Here is a 24,666-nt window from a genome sequence, read left to right as displayed (position 1 = left end):
GAGGTTGGAACTCCATCCAGGTCTCCGAAGTGGACAGCAGAGAGAAGTAATTTGCTTGCTCTAAGGCTGGGCATCTCTAGGGAAGTAGATAAAAAAAAGGTCATCCAGAGTTAAACCAGAGACTCTGATATGGGATCGGGTGCCTCAAGTAGTGATCTAACTACTGTGCCAAATGCCTGCTACTGATATTAAATGGTTGTGTGTTTGCAGTTCTCTGCTCATTCTCTAGCGTGCGACTAACCTTCAGAAAATGTCCCATGTTTGCATAATGTCAGAAGTATATTTTTCCTGTATCAATGTCTTTCACTTAGGTTCTTTCCATATCTTCATGCTCTCATCAAATTTTAATTATCTCACTTCATTTTCTCTTTTCCTATGGTTGCTCTAATTTAGAACTCTATATAGGACAGTTTCTCTGCTGTTGCAGTGAGTTTTTACATCACTGGTAAATGAGAAGCAGTGTGGTTGAGAACTCAGCCTCTGGTCACAAGATAGATGTGCTTTCTGTCTTTTACAAATTGTGTGGTTATGGGCAAATTATTTAAACTAAGTTTCAGACTCTTATTTGGAGAAGGATGACTAATATTCTTGTGTCTTGGGGTCACTGTGAATATTAGTTAAGTGAGAAATGTCAGGAAATTTTGTAGCCTATACTAGATACTATATTATCAGGAATCTTCCTGGTGAATGGGGTCACAGATTACACTCCATTGTCAACAGTATTGGGGAAGAAAGTCACTTTTCTTAAGTCAATCACAACTTTTTGAAGCAGCTGATGCAAGGTTCTCTTTAATTAGTCTAACAACTTTCTTGTAACTTCTAACTATTGCTGTCTGGTGTTTAATTTTAGCAATATAAAGTATACCTGTTCCTTCTCTTTAATAGGGCAATGTTCAAGATTGTTAAGCACATTTATGGCCTATTTACATCTTTTCCATTTTAACCCAGGATTTTTCCAAGTCCTTCAGCTTTTGTTCATCTATTATAGTCTCTAACCCTGTTATCAAACTGACTGCTGTCCTTTAGATGATGTCTAGTTGCCGACATCTCTCTTTAAGAGTAGATTGAGGGTAAGATGTAACACCCTAATGATCTGTTCATGAGCACGACCAACAGAGAAGATTTCCTGGACAGTATACCCTTAGTGGAGGCTAAGATTGCTTTAGATTTCCTAGAAAGCTTGTTGGGAGCATATCTAGTTTGCCAACCATAAATTGGAGCTCAATGCATTTTTTTCATGAAGCACTAAATACCCTACACCCATGAGTAGTTAAGAGCATGTATCTGTTTATGAGTAATGAAGAGAATCTCTAACTGTAGCACTCAGCACTTACTCCTATTAAATTTCCCCAAGGTAGCTTCTGCAGATAATCTGTTCAGTCTGCACTTCACCATTTTTTTCTACATTCTCAAAAACTATAAGTGTTCATGAATACATCTATAATGATTTGCAGTTTCTATCTGCTAGTTGTGACTTTACTTTTATATTCTTCTGCTCAACAAAACACATATGAGAATTTAAGTTAGTGAATCAAACAAACAAATGTGCACAATAAAAATTAAAGCTTTTAGGTGAGCTTAGGTAAATATATTCACACCATTAAGAGAAGAAATTTTTTTCAGAATGTTAAAACAGAAATGAAATGAAAGTGATTTTGGAAAAGTCTGAGATACCTGACTTCATCCCTCCAAAGAAAAATCACTAAGATCAAAGATAACTATGAAGAGATGATGATGTGTGGTTATAATATGGTAGACAAAAGACTAGCCTGGTCATCTGCGCTATAAAGAATTCTTACAAATCATTTTGAAAAACATAATCAAGAAAAGAAACAGGCAAAAGACTGACATGTGTGCTCACAGAAGAAGATGTATGCTGGGAGAAAAACTATAAGAAAAAAATTAGCAATCAGAACCTATCAGTCAATGAAACAGCATTTGACATTAACTACAAGCATACAAACTAAAATGGCTAACAATACCAAATGAAAGCGAGCACTTGCAGTAATGAGAACTCTCATACTCAGCTGGTGAGAGTGAAAATTCTTGCAAGCACTTTGGAAAATTTTGATAAAATGTAATCAGATGAAGCATGTTCATTTTTTATGTGTTACAAGGGATAGAAGCTGAGATGGTATAAAACAAAGCCCCAGTGATATAAGCTTTCATAACAGTCTCAAATGAGTGAGCACATTCCAGGTATGCTATTTTTCACAATGATGCTTCTCTCTCATTATTTGGTCACTGTAATGATCACTGGCAATTGTTCGATGGTCAGTAACCTGGATTGCTGAAGGTATATATTCCGGAGTGTGGAAAGGAAAAAGCATATAGTGAATACTGACCTAATTCTTTTAGAAAAATAAAAAGTATTCTCAGTTTTTATTTGAAAGATAGAGAGGTTGGAGAGAGGGAAGATGGAGAGATAGTGACATATCTTGCATCCATTGAGTTACTCACTAAATGGCTGCAACACCCAAGACTGTGCCAGACCAAAACAAGGAGTTTGTTACCCAGTCTCAGTCTCCTCCATGTGTGTCAGGGACCCAGAAACTTGAACAATCACCTGCTATGTGTGAAGGTGTAAGTTTTCAGGAAGTTGAATCATAGTGGTTTGGTTGGTACTTAAGCAAGACACAGCCATATGCTCTGATATGGCATCTGAATTTCCTAAGCAGTGACTCAGGCATCACTTCATATACCCAGCACAAGACCAAATTCTTAAGGCCTGCTCTGAAGCTGTCTTAATTCCTTTTTTATTAGATCCCATTAGCAAGAACTTAGTCAGATGATCACAGATGACTTAAGGAAGTCAAGGATTAAATGTCAGTTTCAGTCTTCTGTTTTTACACAGTAGGAGAATAATAATGAACAATTGTTACTGATACATTATATCACAGTAGTTCAACTCCTAAGCATGTCCCTTAGAGTTTTACTTTAAAGGTTTATTTATTTTTATTGGAAAGTGAGATTTACTGAAAGGAGAGGAGTGATAAAGATCTTTCATCTGGTAGTTCATTTCCCAAGTGGCCGCAAAGGCTGCAGCTGAACCAATACAAAGCCAGGAGCCAGGAGGTTCTTCCAGGTGTTCCATGGGACACAGGGTCTCAAGGGTTTGGGCCACCCTTTACTGCTTTCCCATGCCACAAACAGTAAGCTGGGTGGGAAGTGGGGCAGCCAGGACACAAACCAGTGCCCGTATGGGATCTTGGAGCATGCAAGGCAAGGATTTAGCCACTAGATCATTGTGGCAGGCCCAAAATTTGTTTTTCAATTGTGGATCAGGAGGTGTTATTTAAGTATTATCACAATAGCATTTCTTTATTTACATAGAAGTATTTCTTTAACAAGAATAAAACTTGAAATTATTTAATTATCCACCAGCCAAAGATGGAATAAATGAGTTAGAGTATCCAATGAAATACTATGTAGCTAGAAAATAATGCTAGTATTTTATATCAATGTAAATGAATGTTCCAGCTTTGTTTTAAAAATTAAGTCACACGGGCCCGGCGGCGTGGCCTAGTGGCTAAAAGTCCTTGCCTTGAACGCCCCAGGATCCCATATGGGCGCCGGTTCTAATCCTGGCAGCTCCACTTCCCATCCAGCTCCCTGCTTGTGGCCTGGGAAAGCAGTCGAGGATGGCCCAATGCATTGGGACACTGCACCCGCGTGGGAGACCCGGAAGAGGTTCCTGGTTCCTGGCTTTGGATCGGTGCGCGCCGGCCGTTGCGGCTCACCTGGGGAGTGAATCATCGGATGGAAGATCTTCCTCTCTGTCTCTCCTCCTCTCTGTATATCTGACTGTAATAAAATAAAAATAAATCTTTAAAAAAAAATTAAGTTACACGAAATCTACAAAAGGATGAAGTTTGCCTAGAAGACAAAAGGGGAAATATTTAAATATTTTAAAATATAATATTTAAGGATGCTTACATAGGTATAAACTGAAGAAAAATAAGAGAATAAGCGAGAACATTTGGCCCAAGTCCTAAGAGACTGCATGGGATGCCTACACTCAGCATTACAGTGTCCAGGTTTGAGTCTCAGCCCCATCCTTGATTCAAACTTCCTGAAAATGTATACCTTGGGTGGCAGCAGGCAAAGGCTCAGGTAGTTGGATCTCTGTCTCCCATTCATGAAACAGAACCAGACTGAGTTCACACCCTGCCCCAGTTGTTGCATTTGGGATTTGACCTATAGATATGAGTTTTCTGTCTCTCAATAAATAAATTTGAAAATCAAAATAAAAATTTAAAAAGAAGATGAAACTGCAAAAGTTAGGAGACAGTGTAGCTGACCATTTTGCAGAGGACCATTGTGAAAGACACTCAGCAGTTGCTTAATTAGCTGGGTAGTAATCACTAGAGAATATCTTCAATGTTTTAAGCTGTATAATATGTAGATTTGCCCTGATTTTCTCTGTGTATATGTTGGACAAATTCTGAAAAGCAAATTTTAAAATTAGATAACTAAAAGTATTTATTTTCAGTATAAAAGTAATGACTTGGACTACATGCATAAAGTCAAGGTAGCCATTGCTTTCCCAGAATGAGAATTCAATGTGGAATTTTCTGCCATTCTTGGACAGATGTCTTTGAAAATATTGATGTTTAGGAATGACAGTTGCTTCCATTGCAGAATGTGTAAATTATTCTCTGTTTACCTAAATACAACTATATTATAGTATGCAAACCACATCCATGTGTAATCATATTTTGTTTTAAAAAAGTATCTAGCTGGTCTTGTCACAGTAACCTAGAGGCTCAAGTGCTTGCCTTGCATGCACCAGGATCCCATGTGGGCGCCAATTCTAATCCCAGCAGCCCAACTTCCTACCCAGCTCCCTGCTTGTGCCCTGGCAGAGCAGTCTAGGACAGCTCAAAAACTTGGGACCCTGCTCCCACGTGGGAAACCCAGAGGAGGCTCTGGGCTCCTGGCTTAGAATCGGAGCAGCTCTGGCCATTGCGGCTGCTTGGAGAGTGAAACATTGCATGGGAGATCTTCCTCTCTGTCTTTCCTCCTCTCTGTACATCTGCCTTTCCAACAAAAAAATACAATAAAATAAATCTTTTTTTTTTTAAAAAAGCTAGCACAATTATAGAAGCAATTATATTACGGGCTATATTTTAAAAAGAATTATCAAGCTGTCCCGACCTGCAGGACACGATGCTAAAACCCTGAGGGTGGACTGGGAATGCCAGGCTGCTAGCCCCCGGCTTCTGGCCCAAGAAACACACGGACACACGTACTTGGTGGATAAGAGTGCCTCATGCTCTTTATTTTACTCCTCATATATATACCTTCTTCTCTAGAGAGGAGGGGAAGGGGAGGGGTTTCCTAGAACTAATTATCTTCATTGAAATAGGGGAGGAACTAATCATCTGAACAGGAACAAGGGTGGAGGTTCTATTCCACTTGCTTTACACAGGATGTTCTGGCCTAATATCCTGCTTGCTGTGGCCCTGCTTGCCCAAGGCAGGCTTTGCAGTGCAACAGGCTGTCAGGGAGGCCGAGTCTAAGGCCCATAAGTCTGTGGCTCCTAACATCAAGCTACATGGGCTGAGGGGTTGAGTTCCTATATATTCATGTGTTTGAAACACTAGTCTAGGTGACATTATATTTGAAGATGAAACCTTTGAAATTCAAAAACAAGGCTGGTGATCTCATGAAGGATCTTATGGTAGGTATCTCAGAGGGCACTGTCTTTTGTCTTCAGAAGAGACAATGCTTAGATGAAAGTATGAATTCAAGAAAGACTCCAGTAACACCTGCCCCAAACATTGTGTCCTGTTCCTTTACTTTAGCCTCTGTAATAGCGGGAAACAGATTGCTGGTACTTTTCAGATACGTGGTCCATGGCCCTTTTACATAGTAGCTTGGGCTCTGATCAATTTCTTAAATGCTTTTCAGTGAAACCGACGTGATTCTGGAATCAGGGTGCCTGGGACAATATCCTGGCTCTGCGTCATCACTGTAAACAATCTTTTTAACAACTTTAAGTCTCCATTTCATTATAAATGGAAATTTAACTGTCTATAGGAATGTGATCTGGGATGAATCATTTAATGTACAGTAACTGAGCATGCATCTGTTTCATAGTGGGTGGCTAAACATGTTAAAAATGCAGTAACAGCAGTAGCATTCAGTTAGCAATTGGCTAAAAGCAAGACATGTAGGAACGTGGTACATTGACTGGCTAAAGATAGCCTTTTATAATTTGTTACGTGTGTACAAAAGCTTGTTGTAACGTGATGCCTGGCATGCAGTGGACACTCAATAATATTTGGGTTCCTTTTGCTTTTAAATTTTGGAAATTTTGTTCTGTTTTTTCTTCAATATGTAATTTTGTGTGAGTCTATTAGAGCCAGAAGTTGTAATTAAGAGTAAGATTGTCCTACAAAAGAAAACGTCACCCTCAAATGTTGTTTTTTCCTTTTTTTTTTTTTTTTTTTGCTGTATCTGAAGTTTAGAATCCTAAGTCATGCAACACTGTAGAGTCAAGTAGTTTAAAAGCAAATGAAATAACTCTCTATAGGCTATACAGCAGGAATACAGTACAGTTAATTTTTACTCACTGGGGGTTATTTTGGAAGCTGCACAAATGCTATAAAAATCATTAAATATCTTTGTTTTTGGAATTTGAGTCAATTTTTGGAAACAGCTAGAATCCACTCAGAGCCAAATGTGGTGGATAATGTGTGTGAACAAGTTGTAAAATACCATTTTTGGGAAAAATATGAGGTATGGTGATACTAATAAGACTTTCTCATGTGGCTTGTAATGTGGTTCTGAACACAACTGCAAAAAAAGGAGGTCCATGAATGGTTTAAATAGACATTGTCTTTGGAAAAAATTAAATTTTTTTTCTTTTCATCAAGCTTTGCTGACATCAGTTGTATGTAACACGGTCATATCAATCACTAAAATACTGAAATTACTCTATAGCTATTATTAGTTGCCCCTGCCCTACATTGCCCTGAATGTAGTTTAATTAACTGCTCAGCTTCCAGAGCCCCAATGTGAGGTTAAGCCGTGGCATAGTAAGGGGTCACTAACCCTGCTTCAGGACTATGATCAAGGTCAATTCTTATTGGTTGATGCCACTACCCATTCAATTTGCTAATTACTTTGAATATTACTACTGTCATACTGTCTGACCAGCAATTTCATGGTCCTGACAATACTCATTTGAATGTTAAGCTTGGGTAGTTTATATAACATCAACAAAAATATCTTTTTGAGATGACTAGAACAAAAAAATGAATACTTCTTATTTGGAACAACAGATCACCTATTTTTTTCCCCTTTATCAGATAGGTGCTACATGCAACAGATTAAGACTTTAGGTTTAACTCATCAGTGCTTCCTCACTGATTTCAAGACAGACAGGGGACAGGAAATGTTTAAATTCAACTCAAATCCCTGATAGAGTTTAAAGCATAATAACCCTGCCAATACAAATTTTATGGGATACCTAGGTATGATAACAGTAAGGAGAGAAAAAAAGCTTGTTGCTGTTTAAAAGACAGATAACAGATCAATCAGTTCTGGAAATGTGACAGAAAAATAATCTTTTAAAATCTAATTTGATATTTATGCCCCACTTACTTTACTTTCACAATTTTCAGTTGTTCCTTGTAATGATTACCTCATTGATATTTTCAATGGTTGCAAAACTGTGGTTTCATTTTTGTCATAACCCCCTTCTATCTAATTGCCAGTTTTGCAATAAAGTTTCAATAACAATACAGGCCAGCTATTGGCATCAAGATTGCAGTAGCAGGTTGCACACACTTATTGCAAAGAAACTGTATAGTTAATTTAAAAATTATAAATGACAATTTTATGGCTTTTTCTGGATCTGCCATTTGAAAGTTTCAATTTGCAAGAAAGGGGAGAAAATAAACTCAAAGAACTTTAAGATTACCAGGCTCTCTAGCATCTAACAATGCCTGCTGTATGAATACAGTCACTCAGTTGTTGGTGAATGGAGAACTATTATCAAAATTATGTGTATGAGGTAGATTCATCAGTTAAAATTTCATAAGTTTTGGCGGGGGCCCTTTTGGTAGCCCTGACGAGAGTGGAATTTGGAGTAGTTGAGGGCAAAGACTCTCCCCTATGTACTTTTTAATTTGAGATAATGAGATAAAAAATTATATGCAAGGGGTTTCTGGAACCTATTTTTAAAAGAACCCTAATTTTGAGAAAATTAAGAGGTTTTGAGAAATCTAATTTACAACTTAAGGGGTGCAACTGTGTAACAGAAATGCTGGTGTCTACAATGACACTGCTCAAAATAACTAGTGTAGACTCATAAGGCAGAAAAAATGAAATGGAAACAGAAAATGATTTTATGTTTAAGTACCTTGCTGTTCTTGAGCTCTTTGTTACAAATTCACTGAACCTAGATTCTCAACACAGCAATATGTGGAAATACCACCAAGTATTGAGAAAGTAGTGAGAAAACAAATATGGTATTTACAATTGGCTATTTCATTACTCTGTGGGGAAAATAATCAACATAGAATGATATTGGTTATCTATCCCTAACAGTGTAACTTAAAACAAACATTTGTAATCTTTCTGCTTTTTGGTGTCATTGTTTGAGGGTGGCCCAGTTGAGCAATTCTCTGTCAGATTCAGTCTTGAAGTTTCATCCAGATGTTGGCTGGGATTGCAACAGGAAAAGAGTCAGTTCCAAGATGGTTCAGTCACATTGCTGCCAGTTGGTGTTGTTTGTTGGTAGGGGGTCTCAGTCCCTCCTTATATTGGTACCTTGTCTGAGCTGCGTGTGGATCCTCATGATGTGGCTGCTGGCCTGTCACAGACCAAGCAATCTCAGGGAGCACGAGGAACAACAGCGATTTCTTTTTTTAACATAGCCTCAGAAGTTACAGACTGTCACTTCAAGATCCAGATCAGTTTTCATCATTGTGAGAGGGCACAATGTAAGGATGAGAATACCAGAGAGGGACTGTAATTCAGTCCCTCATTATGGAGGCTGATCTATCACAAATGCTAAACATTCTGTGGGGAGTACTTCATCTTCTCAATTCTACTGATGAACTGAAAGAGATCTGAGCATTCTTTTTAGGGTCTTTGCTTTGTTTCTAGATACTAATATTCTGCTGCAAAATTGCCTTGTTTTTGATCCTTGGAAATGCCTTGCATCTACTTATAATGATGCTGAGACTCCAGATTACAGAGAATGATTCCTATGAAGATTGTCTGTACTTTTGATTGTTTGTACTTTTGTCTGTACTAATAATCATGAAATTGGATTTAATGAAAAGAAAAATGTTTAACAAAATATGGAGCTTTGACCTTTGGTTGAATGTGTGGACACAGATGAGTACAGATAATACAGAACTTACAACTGAATCCTGTCCTTAAAATGCAAAACAATTGACTATATTTTATGGTTGTATATAAATAATACTGAAAATATGTTTAAAAGATCAATCACTGAGTATACTTTTAGTTATGAAGATGAATGTCAACCTATAATGAAACTGTGTCCCTTAAACTAATCTCTTGGTGAAATGAAAATATTGCAAGATAATAATATGTTTGGGCCTAGCATGATGCCTCAGTGGCTAAATCCTTGCCTAGCATTTGCCAGGACCCCATATGGGGACCGGTTTGTGTCCTGGCTGCCCCACTTCCCATCCAGTTTTCTGCTTGTAGCCTGGGAAAGCAGTAGAGGATGGCCCAAAGCCTGGGGACCCTGTTCTACACGAGAGACCTAGAAGATCTTTCTCTGTGTCTCTCCTTCTCTTTGTAAATCTGCCTTTCCAATAAAAACAAGAAATAAATCTTTAGAAAAAGATGACAATATGTTTAACACAGTTAATCTACTGATCATCGTAACTTAGCATCATAGGATGCAATTGAATGTTGTTTATTTACCCTCAAAACGGTATGAGTGCCTGGGAGCTGCTGCACCTTTGAGCAAGAGTACTGTGACCCATACTGTTAGTTCAGGAGAAGATGAAAATTCAAATTTTGACTTTTAATGAATGTTTGTCATTTTCATATTATGATAAAGCTAAAAAGTCCTAAGATGAATAATCATAATTCAGGACTTGCTGCCAAAATTAGGTAAATGTTCATGTGTGATAGTACTACAGATACTTCATGAAAATTTTGAATTAAAAATATGAGCTAGATAGAAGCAATAAGTTCTGGTATTTACACTGAAATAACTTTAGATGATGATAACATGCTATATGTTTCAACAACAACAACAGAGTAGAAGAAAGGAATTTGAACTTTTTTCCATTATAAAGAAATGTCACATACTGGGAAATATTTATGCCCATCCTGGTGGACAATAAATCATGCATTGAAACATCACATGGTACTCCATAAAAATGTAAAACTTTTGTGTGTCAGTTAAGCTTCTTCTGGGTCTCCCATGCAGGTGTAGGGTCGCAAGGATCCCCTGACTGCTTCCCCAGGCCACAAGCAGAGAGCTGGATGGACACTAGGCCACTAGGCACAAACAGGCACCCATATGGGATTCTGGCGTGTGCAAGGCAAGGACTTTAGCCACTAGACTACAACATCAGGCCCCTGTTTTGCATTTCCTAGTACTCAGCCCATGATCTTTTAGTATGTTTATCATAACCAAAAGAGTTATGGTGTGAATAATATTTTAAAAAGTGATAGCAACCTTTTATTTTCAAATATTTGGTTTATTTGAAAAGCAAAATTATAGAGTGAAAGCAAGAAGAAAAGAGATAGAGAGAGAGATAGAAAATCTTCCACCAACTGATTACTCTCCACATACTTACTAACACCAGGGTTGCATTGGACTGGATTGAAACCAGAAGGCAGGAGCTCCTTCTGGGTCTCCCACATGGGTAAAGATGCCCAAACACTTCACTATCTTCACTGTTTTCCCAAACCACTAGTAGGGAGATGGAACACCAGGACTTGAACTGGTACCCATGTTATCTACTGTTACTGCAGGCGGTGGCTTCACTTACCATGCCACAGCCCTGGCTCTGTAGCAGGAGTATTACAATGTACTGCGTGCCTACTAATGTTCAAATAAATGAGTTAAGCTAATGGAGCTTGGCTATATTATTTCATAACGTTATATAAAAGATTATCAACTTTCTCAATTGTTACATATGCTGAACTTTCAAACATGTTGAGTATTAAGATGAAGCCACGACATAAATAATATTTGAAGAAATTAATTATTATGCTTACAATTTGTTGAATGTGCTCTAGGCTAGTCACTACGATAGTTGCTGTGTTTAATCTTGTTGAGTGTACTTGGTGATTTTGTGAGGCACAGCTAATTTTTCTCATTTTGTTAATGAAGAAACTGATAGTTGCATGTTTAAGGAAATTGAGATCATATAGCAGATAAGTGAAATAATATGTTAATCTTATTAAGAACTTTAAAATATGGTTTCATTAGTAATGTTATCCTTGTATTCTCTGAGTCCTAAATTAATGACTGTTTTATAAGAGAAGTGATTAAGGACTTTCTATGAGAAAATGCTGCATGTCTATGTAATTTACAAGTCGAAGTTTATATTTAAAAATGAAGAAAAGGAAACACAGCCCTAACAACTAAATATATTAATAGAGATAAAAATGTAGTTAATGTTAAAATATTCAGAACACAATTTTCATTGGAATTAAAATCCTCTTTGAATTCGTTTCTAGCTATCCAGGCTCTGATTACAGAGGCTGCTATTACAGCAAAGGAGTAAACGCGGTGAATGTGTTTTTGAGACACTATTTGTAATTATTGAAAAGAATAGGGTTATAAAAAATCTGCAAGAGTTACTAATGTTTCTTTATGCCTGTAGAACTAATACAGAATAGTTTGCTTAAAATATCTATAGAATTGATGTTGTAGATTGCCCATTTTTCTTATGTTGTTTTTATTAGTAGAATGAAGACATAAGGAAAGAAGAGGGAAAAAACCCAAAATTGTGTTATGTTTTATAAAATTGGCTTCTTTAACCCACCTGTATTCTCTTGCTTATACACCTACTAGTTGGTTGCCCATATTTGATTTTCTAAAACTCAAATCATTGAAATATTTGTTTTAAAGAAAGGTGCTTAAGGCAACAACCAGTTGGCCCATACTTACTCTCAATGTGTTTCCCCCTTACACAATCATCTGACAGTTCTAGTGGATCCACAATTAGCAGCAACAATAGCTTTTCAACTACTTTTACACTATGAGTACTTCATTATAATCTTTCATCCCTTCTGTCCAGATTGTTTCTTACTTTAAACTCTAGAAGCATATTTTTTTGATAACATTCATTTTGTACAGATACTTTCTATGTAAGTCTTTTAAATAAGATTACAACCCTCCAAATCATAGGAAGTTGGCTGTTTTAGGGGAATGTACACTTAAAAATGCACCCTGCTGGATCCTGCAATTAATTATTGACTGAATTAATAACAAATGAAAGGTTTTCAATATAAATTTTCTTCCAAATTTTGTTTATGTTTTACCCTTAAACTTAGTGGAAAATAACAATGCAATAACTTACTAATAACTTACTAAGGATACAATAACTTACTAAGGATATTTTAAAGAGAAAAAGTACAAATAAATCAGTAACATTTTTTGACATGTCTGCCTCTTACAATTCCATCAATATAGTAATGTCAGAAAATGACTATTAAAAAAAGAGAAAAGAGCATAGAGTTGCAGAATTGGTCATTTTTGGTTAGTGTTCCATAAAGCACAAATTCAGGTTCTTTTAATAAAAATGTAAATGTGGAAAAACACAAATGTCAAAGAAATTATGTAGAGGTTGAGATTTGATAGCTGTAAGACTCCCTGCACATTATTAAATTAGGTCACTAGTTAATTTTCAAAAATTCATTTTCTAGGTAATTCAACAGGTGTTTACTAGTCAGTTTTAAATGGAAATGCATATTAAAATAGTTCATATTATTAGCATGCAATTCAGCTCATCTGAAGATGGAATAGATTTGATGGAGGAACAACCAAAGTATTTCAATCCTTTCAAAATAGGATTTTTAAAAAGTATTATTATTATTATTTTGATGATCTTTACAAAGTTGAATAGGGCACAAAGGGTCAAGGGCTGCAGGAAATGGGTAAGCCTTTTGTTCCCACAATTTTTTTCAGTATTTTGGGGGAAGGAGAGGGATAAACGGAGAAGCGCCATCCAGCCTCCCCCCCAATCCCTGTGTTCCCAATGTGGGGCATGCTCTGAGGGCACTGCTCAAGTGGTTTCGATAGTGCAACAGTTCTGCCAATCTCACCATTGCAGATACAATGAAATCTCTCCCGAATCAACTGGCTGACATAGTCCACCTTAGAGTCTCCGTTTGCCAAGGTTTTCACTGCCAATACTTAGCTGGGGTAGTTGATGGATTTGTTCTGTCCTCTGTCCTCTATCGTGGTTCCAGGTGTCCTGTACGGGCTCCAATGGACTGCCATACCCTTCATGTGCACCTGGATATGCTGTCCACTGCTCTGTCTGAGCCTCTGAGGAGGCTCGGCTTTGACACATGGACTCCATGGTCAGATAATGGAACCTGCACTTCTCTTCATGATTTGGGTTCTGAGTCCCACAGTTCAATTGGGGAGATCCCCAAAGAAACTTCACTGAGGTGATCCCGGACCTGATTCTTGTGTGTGCTTGCCAGTGCAGGATCCAGCACAGTCCATCGCCTCGATCAGCTTATGGTTACAATTGCTGGGTCAGTTCTGTTTTCATCTCTTTCTTCTACAAAAACAAATGGGTGTTGTAGTCCAGCCTGATCCTGCCCACCACACACTCGGTCCTCACACAAACCAGTGGGAGCTGCAGCCTAGTCAGAGTGACCCACAATAACCTCCATCAGGGTTTCCCCCTGCCCTGGTTCCCGTGCTTGCCAGTATGTATAGCAGACTTGTTTAATCTGTCCCGCATCCCATTCAGGTCTCATACATGTCAATGGGAATTGAAGCCTAGTTCAACCCAACCAGCCCCACTAGCCAGCCCACATACGTGGCAGTGGGTGCCATTCTGTCTAACCATGCCTGTCCCAGTCCTGGTTTTCATTCTCACCAGTGGGAGTGATAACCTAAGTGGGAGCTGCCCACTCTTTCCCTCCTGGGCCCACTCCCACTCTTGGATCATGCACTCTCCAGTTGGTTCTGCAGTTTAACTTGACAGAAATAGCTGCCAGTGCCAGCATCTGCCGGCTGATACTGTGGAAAAGCCCAACCAACGCACACACATTCTGACTTATGCTTGCAGCAGTAGAAACAGTCAACTCAGTCTGGCTTTTCCCTGATCTAGCTCATATGAGGGTAACAGATGTTGTAGCCCTTCCCGGTATGATTTGCCTTCATCCCAACTCACACTCTCCAGATTTTAAACTATATGAAGCATTTAAGGAATTTGGGAGGAAGTCTTATTTTGAAAGACATTTTCTATATAACATTTTACATATGCATCCCTTCTTTTAATCCACTAATGCTGGGGGTAAACATCATACAAATTGACATTTTAAAGCCAATAATAATAAGATCCTTAGCAAGACGTGTTGATCAAGCACCTTGCAGTGTATGAAGACATGATAAAGTTCTTTGAGAAGCTGTTTATTGAAAATGTCTCACTAACTCTCTGTTTGAATAAATTGGCATTTAATGTTAGTTCTTTTTAAACTTTCATTCTTAACAAGTTATTGATGTCACCTACTTCTTTATGAATGCTCACAGAGAAATACTGTGTGCCATACTAAATTGATCAGTTGACTTTACCTATTGTAGCTGTTACACAACTTACTGTACTGGTAGGTATTGTTTCTTGTTAACCTTTGTGGTTGACAGAGGGGTTCCTGTAAAATGGAAAGTATTATGTTATATTTACAGAGAAATAAAATTTTAGAATGCAACTTGAAAAGTGAGTGAAAGAGAGACAGGGAAAGCAGGAAAGAAAGCATAAGATCATTTTTCTGATCTAACCACAGTGTCCCAGGCAAACAAACCGAGAGTTCAACCATGGTGTCTCTAAAGAGATCATGCAGAAGTAGTACACATTGGAAAAATCATTGTGGGAGAAAGAGAGATCAGGAGTGTCTATTTCTACCTGTCTGCTGTCTGTTGCTGAACTCAGATTAATCAAAGGCACTTTTGGTTTGTTCCAGTGGACCAGAAGCAGCATTGCACCTTCTCTGCAAACAAGCGTTTAACACTTTTTTTGCCCATTTTTGGCTTTTTTGCATTATATCAAATAAGGAGATGAATAATATGGTTTGAACAATGTTGCTTGCATTTTTTTAATCGATCCACTTCAAGCCTTCTATACAACCTAATTTTCTCACTTGTCTGGGTTCCTTCACACAATACTAGTTTAAAGTAGACAATTTGTGCATCACCAGATGTAGAGCCTCAACTTTTGCTGGATGTAGAGAAAGCCAGAATCTACCTAAAGCATTGTTCATTCATTCATTCAAGAAATACAGATTATGTTTTTGTGTGCCAGTGAATTTACAGCAAAAGACCATAAATATGACAAACTATCAAATAAAAAATATAATTTATTTGTAGTGCCCTTTATTTATTTTCTCCTGGAAATTTGTGTTGATAATTACTAGTATGTAGCTAATTACACCATGTTGAATTGTTTACTTTTACATCAAAAATATAACTTTGGAGAATAATGAGGCAAAATTCTACTTGTATGCTCTATTGCTAAGACACAAATCATTTATCTGTCAGTTAATTTTTTTGATTGAAAGGAACAAATGGCTCAAGTATAGACAGTATTGTAGGATCTTTTATACTATTCTTTCAAAATCTGTCTTATTTTTGATATATGACATTTATTATAATTTGTAGAACTTTCTATTCATGTCTTAACCCACTACTCTTGACACACACACACACACACACACACACACACACACACGACTTACACTGATGATTTATAAATAACATAAGTTTATTGTTCAATGTATGGAAGTAGAAAATCAAGGTTCCAACGGGCTGGGTGAGGGTCTAATCTTGGATTCCAAGATGGAGTCTTTTTCTTTTTACTTTTTTTTCTCAAGATTTATTTCTTACCTTGGAAGTCACAGTGATGAACACAAAGGGAGAGGTATAGAGAGATCCTTAATCTGATTTTATTCTCCAAATGGCTGTATCACATCTGGGCCAGGCTGAGTCTAGGAGCCAAAAGCTCCATTCTGGTTTGCCACATAGTAACTCATCACTTCAGCCGTTCATTGATAATGAGCAGGGCAGCTAGGACTTGAACTGGCACTCTAATATGAGTTGCTATCCCAATAAGTGGCAGCTTAACTCTCTGTGGCACAATCTTGCTTCCAAATATGTTGTCTTGTATACTATGTCCTGACCAGGCACAATGGGAGAATAATGGGTGGACACTGTGTGAAGCATCACACATTGGCTGGTAAAGTTTTAACATACATATTTTGGGGAGGATGGAAATGTAAAGGAAATAGCAATTTTAATATTTTCTTTTTAAACTATAAATGTTTCATGACCAAGAAGCTCAATTTCTTGTAAGCTAAGGTGTAACACACGCATAAAGATAATCATATTTATGTACCATTTGTTGTATTTGATGGAGAGATAATAATACTATAGTTTGGAGACCAGAGAATGGTCATACTTTTTTTGAGTTTCCCTGTAGTTGAATTTAACAGATTAAAAATATATAAACCACTTCTAGTGCGCTAAGTATGCTATTAAAATTCCATCTAACAAAAAATGAAGCAGAAGTTGATTCATCACTGCAAAACATAGTTAAAATAACTCCAGTTGCTTTTGAGTTGATATTAAAGGCATGGAACACTGGGTAGTGAACAGGTGCAGAGTTTAGTCACTGAGAACATATGTTAACCAAAAAAACTCAGAAATAAATGATACATATCACTGGAAATCTTAAATGGGTTTGAAAAAGCACCATATTTTTATAATAAGGAAAATATGGAAAGGATACTGTGAAGAGTTAAATAAACATATCTGCCACAGCAAGCTGCTTCGGTCGTACTAATGAAGTCTGTTGCTCATCTGTTTTCAAAGACCAGTAAATAAGGCTGCAAAATTGTGGTAGCTAATTATGTGGAAGGACCCAGAAAGCAACTTTTCCTGTTTATTTATTGTTAAGGAAATGAATTGAAAGGTGAAGCACTGATTGTAATGGCAGCAAAAAGATCCATTTCTGACTGACCTACCACTTGAGGCTTATGAAGGAGAAATATACTAAGGCATTAGAATAAAAGAATGAGTGTAAATCCCCAGAATGTGACAGACAAAATTAGAAAATCAATCATGGCCGTAGTATAAAGGAAGGAAAAATAATAATTTTTTGGGGGGGAGGCGTCCTGTAGAACATAACTCAAAAACATTTAAGATGAAAATGTGCAATAGCTATTGCTAAAAAACTTAATCTTCTATCTGATGATTCCTGATTTTTGTATGGTGAGTTTTTAATTAGTATTTATTCTGACAACACATTGCAGTGTTTTTACCCATATATTCTCTCATGTGATTAAGATTTTTATATATTGTTCATAATCAATTTTGATTAATCAGAATGAATTAGAAGTTAAATATTCTCACTACTCCCTATTTTCATATTCATATTTATAGAAATCAGAGTATAGAATGTACTCTGTAATCTTCATTCATTATTTTAAATATATGACTGTAGTCAAGCTATTGGGTAAAGTTTTATTCATTTTTTACTTAAATGTAGCCATTCTGAGTAGACTACACATGATGTTTAATAAAGGCAGCATCATTTAGTTTAGCCCATATTCTTGACGATTTTTATTTTTCAGTGCTTTTATGCATGATGTATTAAAAACCAAAGGTATATTTGAACTGATAATGAAATGCAGTAAATAACCATAAAAAAATCTAAGTGACTTCAATAGCAGGAAACTTACATTAATCACAAGAACTGTTAAGAAAAATATTCAGAGCACACTTTATTATTCCTGAATATTCTATAATTATCATTTTTAGAGACCTCGACTGTTTAGAAAATAGCAGTAATAAATTATGATTATTTCTTTTAAAACTTATGCATTTTTATTGAAAAGGCAGATTTAAACAGAGAAGAGACGGGGAAAATGTTTTCCATCTACTGTTTCACTTTCCAGATGGCTGCAATGACCAGAGCTATGTCTAATCTGAAACCAGGAGCCAGGAGCTAGGAGCTTCTTCTGGGGCTCTCACAAGATCTGTCAAGGTTTGGTGATAGTCCCCTGCTGCTTTCCCAGGTCACAAACAGTGAGCTGGATGGGAAGTGTAGCAGCCAAGAAAGGAACCAACTTCCAAATGGGATCCTGGTACTTGGAGGTGGAGCATAAACCAATCTAGACATTCTGCCTGGCCCTATGTCTACAGTCTCACTTTAGAAGCTATTTAGGAAGAAAAAGTTTTATTGGTAAAATGTCTTTTGAACTTCTTCCACGCTCTCATTTATAATAGAACACTTGAAACATACCATATTAGACTACTGATTAAGTTCTTTCCCTAGTGTTCACACTGTCACACAATTCACTCAGATCAGTGATAGTTTGTGCATAAAAACTATCTCACCATGGCTTCACATTAAAAATGATTAATTTTTGATTTTAGAGAAAGCATTAACTTAAGGCATTGGTCTCTTTTTAGAAAAACAAATTAATGCGTTATCCCAGGGGACGAAGTTTAGAAGCAGCTTTGTGGTTATTCAGAAGCAATAATATGGCACATTGTATCTCGAACATTGACTTGAAATATTTTAGTAGTTTCTACACTAAAAATGTGAAAAAGACTCCAGCAGTGAAGGTATGAGATTGTTGCACTCTGCTTAATCAGGATTGGAACTAGAAAGCTAGATCATGCAGTTCCCAGAAGCAACAGATATTGGAGATTTTGCCATGATCTAAGCAGCCAGTGGAAACCTGATTGGCCTAAATGTTGTAGGAAGAAGAAAAAAGAAGTTACACTCCTAGTTTCATGTGGTGAGTTTCTCATGTTTCAATTATACACAATTAGACTCAGAGATTAGCTTGAAATATGGACTGCAAGCTTTTCTGTAAATCCTTTCCTGGCTGAGATTTAAATTTTGGCTGTGGTGTAGAATTTCCTTTATTCACAGTGAGAATACTTGCATGTTTCTGAAAGTTCATCCGAATTAAGAAATGTTGCCTCACACACTACATCCTTATCTGTCTCACGAAATGATACGGCTCATGTTCTGACTAAAGGACCCATCACTGCAGTGGAGTGAGCAAATAATGTGATTGGCTTGCCTGGGGCTAGGGACCATCAGATGCTAAGAAATGGGGAAAAGTCTTCCCCAAAAGTGTGAATAAAGGCAAATGAATGATTAAAAGATGTTTGTTCTAAGGATGAATGAAATATGTGAAAGCAGATAAAATTTTAAAAATTGGAGTTGCTCTTCACAAATAGAACTGAATGTTCTTCAAATACTATTCTCTACCAAGTTTTCTTAAGGTGGATAATGTACAGCTTTGTTATTGAGAAAACAGGAAATATTTTCACATACCTTATTCTGCATTCACTGAGGATTAAAAGCCTTATTATTATTTGGCTGGGGTATGAACATCTCAGAATAACAAGTCTTAAAGGGAGTCTTGACTGCTCAGGAACCACAGGTGGTGAGCCTGAGTAAATCAACTTTGGTTAATTTCTTCTCCACTATAGAAGTTCTAGAGATAGTTGTATTTCACAGCAGCAGTTTGTGGACAAATTGTGAGGATGGATGTGGGAAATAAAACATTGGAGTCTTTGGAAGGACAGTGGTATATAAATTATCAATGCAAAGGGAATAGTCTGAGTGGTATGCCTAAATTTCAATTCTGAGCTTTCACGAAAGATTTGCTAAGCAGCATCTTTGTGAAGGTCACTCCTTTCAGAATTATGCTTCTCATTACCTATCTCTATCTGTATTTTAAAACAAAGTATAAAACCAAAAATTCAAATTTAAAAAATATCTTTTTTCTAGTCTGTTTAAGTGGCCAGTCAGAGCTTTCTTGGTTTTGTTCTAGGAAGAGGCTAAAGCCATCACTATTTTTTTGTTTATTTATTTTTTATTAATTACATTGCATTATGTGACACAGTTTTATAGGTACTGGGATTCCCCCCCACCTCTCCCCAAACCTTTCCCCCCTGGTGGATTCCTCCACCTTGCTGCATTGCCACAGTTCAACTTCAGTTGAGATTCTTTCATTGCAAGCGCTTACCAAGCTTAGCGTCCAGTATCTTATTGTCCAGATAAGTTCAACGGCTTGTTGGGGAGACCATCTCTGGTCTGAAGGTAGAGCCGGCAGAGTATCATCTCGATTAATTAAAAGCATCATCTCGATTAATTAAAAGCCCCGACATAACAACAGCAACAATTTATAATGTCATGGAATTAGTGGACATAGTATTCAGTAACCAATATGTATTTAAAAAAATGCAAGTTCGTAACCACATCCTGTGACTTCTTCATTGACATTTCAATTTTAGTTTATATACAACCGGGTTCTATACACCTTAAAATGGCTATAGATTACTATTCAGCTATCTCGTGTCTATTTTCATTGTAATATTTAGCTTTTTATAACGTTGAAGCATAATTCTGCTGAACCTGGCTTTTTTTTGGGAAGTCTAGACTGGCTTATAACTCTAACAAGACATATATCAAGAGTTTAGGTGCAGAACAGTTTTAAGGAGGGGTGTGCAGAGAAATCTTCAGTGCCCTAGTGATGAGTAATTAATCTTTGTGTCCCACCTAGTAAGATATAAGTGAGTCCACGCTGACCGTTTCCTGTCTGATTCTAGGTAAAGCCATTACTATTTTGCAAAGCTTTGGGTTATTCTGCATCAGAAAACACTGGAACATACGTGTCTCCAGAATCAGTGGAAGAACATTTTGGAAAAAAATAAGATGAATGGGTGAAATGCTTTTTTCTTTGTGTCTGTCCCATATTTGTCACAGTTAAATTGTAAACATAACCTGCTTTTGTGGAAATTTTACCATCTTGTTGATATTGCTTATTCTCCTGAAAAGGATATAGTCTTCAGCTGGCTTTTGTTTTAAAGCATAAGCCATACATTGAAATATTTGCAGCAATTGTAAAATAATGTAGATTATATGAAGTACATGAATTTTCATATAAGAGGGTCACCAGTCCCCTGATATATAGCTTCTTACTGTGGTACTGGCTCATGGACCTTGCAAGTAGGGAAGAGGTCAAGCCATTAACTAAAATCAGAGATATTTTTTTCTGAATACTTTTCTCCAAAATCACCAAGGGAAACAGTTAGTGTTATCTCTAGCAAATTAACTGACTTTTTTTTTTTTTTTTTTTTTTTTTTTGGCAAATTGAATGCTAGCAGGCAATCTGTTTGCTTATCAAGAACTTTTTTCTGCCTTCATTGCAATTGACCATTTATTTTTCTTTTACTATCACACAACACTTACACTTAATATTTAAAAGATTACAACCATTTTATCATCATTTTTATAATTCCATTTATAGTTTAGTGAGTTGTGAAATTACATAATATTGTACTCAATGTTTGCATTTAAAAGAATTACAATACTTGCAAAAAAATGAGCAATCCAATATTTATGAGCAAAAGCATTTGGCTGGTTTATATGACATTAGCATTTTCCAATGATCACGGAATCTCAAGCCAGAAGAAACAAACGTGAACTATCCAGTGGAAATCAAAAGACTTCGATCATTTCTAATAAACTTAATATTGGCAGGCAGGGTGGGGGCCTTATGGAGATTACTGCTGGGCAGTGTAGATTCAGAAATACACACATGACTGTAACAATTCCATTTGAAATATCCTGGCACAGAATCTCTCAGTTTATTTCTATTTTAACTCTGCAGTTAATGTTCCAACCATGCATTGCACAATTCTACATGATACACTGTATGCCAGAGCTTGTTTTCAAAAAATTGATGCCAGCAAAAGCTATACTGAAGAATCACACAATGAAAACCTATATGAAAGCAGATTGTGAGTGGATGAAATATTTTAATGTTATGTTGCGGTCAGTTTTAACACAAATGTTCATAGTCCTTCTGTGCCATAAAAATAACATGGTTTACTTAGAGTTATCGCATCTCAGGAATGAGAAAAATTGCTTCAGATTTCCATTCATGCAAATTCTTCAAGTTTCCATTTTGGACTTATGACAAAATGAAATGTAAATGTACTGTGACGAAATATAAAGAATGTGTCTACACAATTCAGGGAGCAGAATAAAGAAAGGCTGGGTAAATTCAACACAACTGGAAAATTTTCTTAGCTACAGCTGGAGTTGTATACTTGTAACAAAAGGTTTAGGCAATGAAAATGTTGTAAACAGTTATATGAAATAGGGGTTAATATCAATGTACATGTGTGAAGAAAATGGTTAATACAAACTTATTAAAATTAAGCATATCTGGGGCCAGCTTCATTTTATGCTGCCTAAAGCTGATGACTGAGGGGCACCAATGGATCCTGGTTCAAGTTTCAGCCGCTCCACTTCCAGTTCTGGTCCCATCCACGTCCAATCCTGGTCCCATTCACTTACAATCCTGGTCCCATTCACTTATGCTGCATCAGGCCAGCAGAAGATGGCTCAGGCGCTTAGGCCCCTGCCCCACGTGGGAGAACTAGAAGGTTCCTGGCTTCGACCTAGTGCAGTCTTGGCCACTGTGGCCCTTAAGGAGTGAAGCAGTAAATGCAGGATCTCTCTCTTTCTTCCCTGCCCCCCTCATTTTCTCCCTCCCCATCATATGTGGTGAGTGTGTCTAAAGATATCTGACAATTATGTCCAGAAAGATCTGGCTTTTACTACCAGTATTTAATGATGAAGTAAAACTGTGATATTTACCAAGCTGTTTGTAAGTACTACTTTTTACAGGCAGGGACAGATGGAAATGGGGGAAATGATCTTTGAGGATCACACCACTAATTTATCTAAAATAGATTTTAAACCCAGGCCCCTTTGCAGAAAACTCCATGCTCAATCCATTAGACCACGTTGCTATTCTGCACTCAGTCACTTCCCACTGACATGATAGTCTGCATTATTTCTGTCCAGTTTGGGAAACTCATTTATGTGTTGGTCATACTCCTTTTGTTTTCAAAACTTACATTGTTAGTGCTGCATCCCATGTGATCCATACTTCTTGAAGAAATTTCATATGTTGGTCGCAATAAAGTTCTTCGCCCTATTTACAAATGCTTAGAATTCAGCCCTTGGAATGTCAGACTTTAAGGATACAGCTGTGGTGTTTTTGCTCTGGCTATTTATTTTGGATCTTTAATCAAGTCATAGCATGCCAGCAATACTTTATGCTTCAGAAAGTTTTCTCTTGGACTAAGTTACTGCTCTTCAGGAACGTTTTCATAGTGGGAGTAAACTGCAGATCAGATTCCTTCCTATGCTCTTCTTTCCTCACCCAACACTTTCTTTCTTAGATTTGTCTCATAATGTAAAGAATGAGAGCTCCTGCCTCCTAGAGACCAGAGGCTTTCTGATGTGAAAGCCCTACTATGAATCATCAAGGGTTTCCCCTTAGGAAAAGTGTATCATATTTTCATATAGATATGTAATATATATCACATATATACTAAATCATATATGTGTGTGCGTTTACATTTTACATCTTGCTACGAAAATGGTTTGATAAATGAGTAGCCTGCAGCTTTTTTTAAAGTTATTTATTATTTTTAATTCATTAATTACATTGTATTATGTGACACAGTTTCATAGGTACTTGGGTTCTCCCCACCCCTCCCCAAACCCTCCCACCATGGTGGATTCCTCCACCTTGTTGCATAACCACAGCTCAAGTTCAGTTGAGATTCCCCCATTGCAAGCGTACACCAAACATAGAGTCCAGCATCTTATTGTCCAGTCAAGTTCAACGGCTTCTTAGGTATACCCTTTCTGGTCTGAAGACAGAGCCAGCAGAGTATCATCCCAGTCAATTGAAAGCTCCAACATACCATCAGCAAAAATTTACATCATTATGGAATTAATTGACATAGTAATGAGTAACCAATATGTTAAAAGTAAATGCGAGTTCCTAGCCACCTTCTATGACCACCTCATTGACATTTCAATTTTAATTTATACACAACATGTAACATTCATAACATAACATGTTATACATAACATCATATCATCTTAAATTAAGGCAAACATGTGGTACTTAACCTTTTGGGATTGGCTCATTTCCCTTAGCATTATGGTTTTCAGTTTGGCCCATTTGGCCACAAAGAACTGCATTTTGTTTTTTTTAATAGCTGAATAGTATTCCATGGAGTAGATGAATCATAGCTTTCTTATCCAATCCTCTGTTTATGGGCATTTTGGCTGTTTCCATGTTTTTGCAATTACTGATTGTGCTGCTATGAACATAGGAGTGCATGTTGGTTTCTCATAAAACAAGTGTTCTGGATATATTCCTAGGAGTGCTATTGCTAGATCATACGGTATGTTGTATTTGAGTTGTTTGAATATTCTCCATACTGATTTCCATAGAGGCTGCACCAGCCTGCAGCCCCACCAGCAGTGGAGTAGGGTTCCCTTTTCCCTGCAACCTCGCCAACAAGTGTTGTTGGTGCTTTTATTCATGTGGGCCAGTCTTACTGGCGTTAGGTGGTACCTC

The 24,666-nt window shown here is 37.1% G+C and overlaps 1 long non-coding RNA gene across 3 annotated transcripts in view; it reads left to right on the top strand.

Annotated features, from left to right (window-relative positions):
• LOC131479823 (uncharacterized) overlaps nt 1-24,666 on the top strand; it is a 53,098-nt gene that overhangs the window by 14,473 nt on the left and 13,959 nt on the right. Inside the window, exon 4 of one of the 3 annotated variants that reach the window (XR_009245114.1) lies at nt 17,145-17,278. The exons of 1 other annotated variant lie outside the window; for it this stretch is intronic. This is a non-coding gene — a long non-coding RNA (uncharacterized LOC131479823). Of the gene's footprint in view, nt 1-4,492; nt 4,627-17,144; nt 17,279-24,666 lie in introns of those variants that run through there. One more of the 3 variants, XR_009245116.1, reaches the window with a different exon arrangement.

Source organism: Ochotona princeps, chromosome 3 (genome assembly GCF_030435755.1).
Source record: "Ochotona princeps isolate mOchPri1 chromosome 3, mOchPri1.hap1, whole genome shotgun sequence".
NCBI classification, from domain to species: domain Eukaryota; kingdom Metazoa; phylum Chordata; class Mammalia; order Lagomorpha; family Ochotonidae; genus Ochotona; species Ochotona princeps.
This window is presented reverse-complemented; position numbering and strand designations above follow the sequence as displayed.